We start from the raw sequence: 5,805 nt of genomic DNA, 5'->3' as shown, positions 1-5,805 counted from the left end.
ATGGCAACACACAATTTTAAGAGAAAGCTCCTTTTAAATTTGTATCGAGAAGGGGAAAAAATGATAACACTAGCTTGTTTCCTCCTGCCTCTTAGAGAGATAAAAAATAGAGGTCTGACACTTGCAGCCTATTTCCTCCCTTTGGAGACTCCTGGCCTTCCTGCCTGTGACCCTCTCATTTTCATTAATTGAATGTTATCTGCCTTGTGAAACATTGACTCTAGAAGTATGTGTTTATTTGGGGGTATTTCATCCAGTTTCATTTAGATGTATAATATGCTGTTGCTTTGTATACGGACACATCACATTGGGAAATGTGAGTCTCCAAGTTCGATTTTGTTTTTCAAATTTGTTTTTCTTTTTAGGGGCACAAAGAAAAATAATATGACTGTTAAAATCAGCTTTTGCATTTTTTGCCAAATATTAATTCTGATCACATCGAATCTGGAGGTGTGTCTGTGCATTAAAGTCCTAAAAACTATGTTCATTTCACTACCATGGGATGTTTTCATATCTATTGAGGACTTACATCATTTATTTCAGTCATGCTTATTTAATTTTCTGTCTTACAGTCTTGTTCATAGATCAAAGCTATTAAATATTGAAAATGACATTTGAAATGGTCATCTGTTTTTAAATTCCTTGTGAGGTTATTAGTTGGTAGTTTATAAAACTGAATTAATTGTGTGTAGCCATACTTTCTTATTGTTATTTTGTGAATTTGAAGAATGTCTGAAGTTGTTTATGCCTTAAACATTAATACAGATGATGTCTAGTATTTATCTGAATAGATTTGCTTTCAATTTGTAGTTTCCTATGCATATGTCTTTCTTTATGGATTTGGGTAGAACTTGTATTGGAACACTGAAGAATCTGTTAGAGCAACCATGCTAACCTTTTTTTCTGATGGTCATAATTAATATTTTCATTGTCAATGATGAGCATGACATTTGTACTGTCATTTTGTGCAGTGCTTTGAATCCTAGTGGGAAAAACGTGCTGTTAATCCTACTTCTGTGAGGATTGAAACCATTGTAAAAACTGGAATTTGTTTAAATATTTATGGTTTAAATATATCTTGTGTATATAATTACCCAGATTACTGTTGGGTATTAGATTGCTATGTTACAATATGTATGACATACATGTGTTCCACTGTTATTGATAGGATATGTGGTGGAGAGGTATTTGGTGGTGCAAGTGATTTAAATGATGTGTTCACAGTGTTTATATTCCTGTTATGTGGCTAATGGGTCTTGGATCCACATTTGAAGTATGACTCCCTTGTCTTTTGTGATCCATGAGAAGTGCCAAAATTGAAGATGATGCAGGTAGTACTTCAAAAGGTAAGTCTAGGGTTGAGGTTGTGAGTAGGGTGTGGTAGAGGATGTGGGTAAAGTTTAGGGTGTGGCTTAGGGTGTGGGTTACATTGTGGCTTAGGGGTTAGAAGTTAGGGGTGTGGGTGAGGTGAGGGCTGAGGGGTGAAAGTGTCCATTTAGGGTTAGGGTGACATGTTAGGATTAGGGTGTTGGGTTAAGGTTAGGGGGTTGGGTTATGGTTAGGGTTAGCGTATGGGGTTAGGGTTAGGGTGTCAGGTTAGGGTTAGTTTTAGGGTTAGGGTGTCAGGTGAGGGTTAGGGTGTCAGCTTAGTGTGAGGGCAATTTCTCCTGAAGCCTGGGGCCATATTGAGTGGCCCCACACTCAAACGGAAAGGCAGAGCCACATCCACACATCCCTTCCATCCCCTTTGCTCTAGTAGAGCCCTAGTGAGCCTAAGCCTGTCAGGAAAACTCTAGGCTCCTACCAACAAACCCTGTGAGTGAACCTTCATACCAGACCTAGGGGCCACAGGGCATCTGTTTCTCTCCGGGGGGGCCCTGAGGCGGTGCAGCCTAGCAAGAGCTTGAAAATCCATTCAATTGATCTTTTCTATCCTCTGACAGAGCTAGCTTTGCTCCACCCTTTGGCAGTGTGGACGGAAGAGGGCCCAACATCCTCCCCAGGGGACAAGGGGCCTACTTCGAGAGGAAAGGCCCCTTGAGGAGCTGAGCCCAGGAAGGCACCCAGTCATGTCAAACACACTCCCACTCCTTGCTTCTTCATCATCAGTACCACTATCAGCTAAGCATGTCTTTGCAAGGATCACAAGGGGAAGGGGAGATACATGGCCGTGCCTCTGAAACTTCGGTCCTCTGAGCGGATCTGGAGGTCTCCTGTTGTATAAGCTAACTTCTTTCTTCCAAATAGAGGCTTGCAAACCCACTCCGGGTGGCTGCCGCTTCTTCCCCGAAGGAGCTCACTTTCTCCACATCCTGTGAATTCCCTGTCCCAGCCTCCTGGAAAAGCGCTTCTTGCAGTTCCTTTCTTAGGGGCAGGTATCCCTGAGCTTGGAGCCATAGGCAGTTGCCCCACACTCACAGGGAAATTCAGAGCCTCCTCCACACATCTCTTCTGTCCCCTTTGCTCTGTAGCAGAGTTCTTGTGAGCCTCGGTTTGTCAGGAAAATTCTTGGCTTTGATGGGAACACACCCTGTGTGTGAACCTGCATATGCGACTTAGGGGCCACGGGGCACCTCTTTCTCTCAAGAGGGCCCTGAAGTGGTACAGCCTAGCAAGTGCATGAAAATCCATCCAAATGCTCTTTTCATATATCTGACAGAGTCAGCTTTGCTCCAACCTTTGGCAGTGTGGAGAGAAGAGGGCCCAACCCCCTCCCCAAGGGGACACTGGGCCTCCATCGAGAGGAAAGACCCCTTGAGAAGCTGAGCCCAGGAAGGTGCCCAGTCATGTCAAACACACTCCTGCTGCTTGCCCCTTCATGGGCAGTATGCTCTCAGCTGCGAACGTCTTTGCAAGGCTCACAAAGGGCAGGGGAGATGCTCGGCTCTGACTCTGGAATGTTGGTCCTCTGAGCAGAACTGGAGTTCTCCCGTTGGAAACGCTAACCTGTTCCTTCCAAATAGAGGCTTGCAAATGCTCACCAGTTGGCTGCCTCTTTTTCCCTGAAGGAGGCTCACTTTCCCCGCATCCTGCAAACTCCACTTCCAAGCCTGTGGGAAAAGTGCTTCTTGATCTTTTCTCAGGGGTTGTTTCCCCTGAGCTAGGGGACCCACACTCACAAGCAAAGGCAGAACCACATGCACACGTCTGTGCCAGCCCACTGCTCTGTAAGAGAGCTCTAGTGAGCCTAAGTCTGTCAGGAACATCGTTGGCTCCTACAGAAACACAGCCTGTGTGTGAAGGTGCATGCCTGACCTAAGGTCACAGTGGGGTTGTTTTTCTCTGTGGGGCGCTGAGGCTACTCGGCCTAGCAAGAGCTTGAAAATTCATCCAGTTGCTCTTCTCTTACCTCTGACAGAGCTCCCATTGCTCTAGCCCTTGGCGGTTTGGACACATCCGGTCCGCACCTCCCCTCCAAGTAGGCCTGGGGCCTAGTTCCAGTGGAAAGGCAATAGCGGAGCTGACCCCAGTAAGGCACCCAGTCATGTCTGACACACTCCTGCAGGCTGCTCCTTCATGAGCAGTACAACTTTAAGCCAGGAATGTCTTTGCAAGGCTCACAAAGGGCAGGGAAAATGCTCAGCTCTGACTCTGGAATTTCGGTCCTCTGAGCAGAACTGGAGTTCTCCCATTGGAAAAGCTAACCTGTTCCTTCCAAATACAGGCTTGCAAACACTCGCGGGTTGGCTGCCTCTTCTTCCCTGAAGGAGGCTTGCTTTCGCCACATCATGCGAACTCCACTTCCAAGCCTCTGGGAAAAGCACTTCTTGGAGATCTTTTCTCAGTTGTTTCCTCTGAGCCTGGGGACAAGCTAGGTAACCTACACACACAGGCAAAGGCAGAACCACATGCACACGTCTGTGCCAGCCCACTGCTCTGTAAGAGAGCTCTAGTGAGCCTAAGTCTGTCAGGAACATCGTTGGCTCCTGCAGAAACACAGCCTGTGTGTGAACGTGCATACCCGACCTAGGGGCGCAGCTGGCCTGTTTCTCTCCATGGGGTGCTGAGGCTGCTCGGCCTAGGAAGAGCTTGAAAATCCATCCAGTTTCTCTTCCCTTTCCTCTGAAAGTAATGAAAGGCAGAATGAACTTCTAGCTGAAACTCCTGCAATGACTTAGAAAAACATAGAATTAATTCACAAAGTGAGGCTATCATTGTAGGTATGGTTTAAGAACAATATTGTTGACTGTGATCCAAGGATCACACACACGGCAGCAAAAATATGTCAGTACTTTCTTATCCATCAAAATAGATTCCCTAGGAAGTTAGAGGTTCAACAAGGCTTCAGAGAAAGGTCTCCATGTTTCCATAACTTTCTAACTAGTAGAAAAAGTAAAAATGAATGGAACATTGATCCAGAACACACTGTGTCTTCCCAGATCCCAAGTCTGCATGGATCTACTACAATTGGTATTGTAAAGTTCTGTGTCAAGAACCTTAGTAGCAGGAGACATTTTAACTTTTTAACATCTCCAACTAGAAAGAACTTGGAGAGGAGCTTTGGGATCTAATCCATAAAGTATAACAAAATTCACTATACTTTTTCTCATTTCCTAAACTTCCCACAATACCATTAGCAATAACAACATGTTACTGTTTATAAATATCTAAGAAAAACTTACTGGAAATAACAATAAATGGGATGAATTCTCAATAAATTCAAAGACTGAAATCATTCAGTGTATGTTCTTTGATCCTGATCAACTTAATATAGAAATGAATAACAGGCTATATTGGCCTTGTTCTCCGCGTTTAGGTTTTGCTGTTTGACGACACCTCCCTGCTCACTTCAGCCTCCGGCCTTCTATCTCTTTGAGACCTAATACCATGCCTTCAATTAAGCTGCAGAGTTCTGATGGAGAGATATTTGAAGTTGATGTTGAAATTGCAAAACAGTCTGTGACCATCAAGACTATGTTGGAAGATTTAGGAATGGATGATGAAGGAGATGATGATCCAGTCCCCTTGCCAAATGTTAATGCAGCAATATTGAAAAAGGTCATTCAGTGGTGCACCCACCACAAGGATGATTGTCCTCCTCCAGAGGATGAGGAGAACAAAGAAAAACGAACAGATGATATACCTGTTTGGGATCAAGAATTTCTGAAAGTTGACCAAGGGACACTCTTTGAGCTTATATTGGCAGCAAACTACTTAGACATCAAAGGTTTGCTTGATGTTACCTGCAAGACTGTTGCTAATATGATCAAGGGGAAAACTCCTGAGGAGATTCGAAAGACATTCAATATCAAAAATGATTTTACTGAGGAAGAGGAAGCCCAGGTACGCAAAGAGAACCAGTGGTGTGAGGAGAAGTGAAATTTCGTGTCTAACCCTGTAACACTGTAAGGATTATTCCAAATACTAGTTGCACTGCTTTGTTTATAATTGTTAATATTAGAAAAACAGTCAACAAATGCAGCAGCAAATCAATTGTATTAGCAGAATGTTGTCCTCATTGCATGTGTAGTTTCAGTACAGTTTCCAAACTTACGGCCCCGTTTCTTCTAGTATGATTGAAAGTTTCTTTTCTTTGCTCTGAATAAAATTGAACTGTGGGTTCCCTATAGAAAGTGGCATTTTGGGCTTTCCCTTTTTGTAAAGCAATTATTGCCTAGTTTATTGTCCACTTAATTTTAGTTCAGTGACTTTTAAAGTTGGCATTGTAAATAAAGCAACTTGCAAAAAACCTTCTGAAATAGAATTTAACAATGTATTATCTTTATTCAACTGGAAAAAGGCTACTTGAGATAAATGCTTTGAGTGGCGTTATCAGAGTGTCTTCAGTCGTCCTGGAGGAGTAAG

General features: G+C 43.7%; 1 pseudogene; it reads left to right on the top strand.

The window, feature by feature from the left end:
• Nucleotides 1-4,760: 4,760 nt before the first annotated feature.
• LOC110123774 (S-phase kinase-associated protein 1 pseudogene) lies at nucleotides 4,761-5,579 on the top strand (annotated as a pseudogene).
• The last annotated feature ends 226 nt before the right edge of the window (nucleotides 5,580-5,805 follow it).

This window comes from Odocoileus virginianus, chromosome 8 (assembly GCF_023699985.2).
Source record: "Odocoileus virginianus isolate 20LAN1187 ecotype Illinois chromosome 8, Ovbor_1.2, whole genome shotgun sequence".
Classification (NCBI taxonomy): Eukaryota; Metazoa; Chordata; class Mammalia; order Artiodactyla; family Cervidae; genus Odocoileus; species Odocoileus virginianus.
This window is presented reverse-complemented; position numbering and strand designations above follow the sequence as displayed.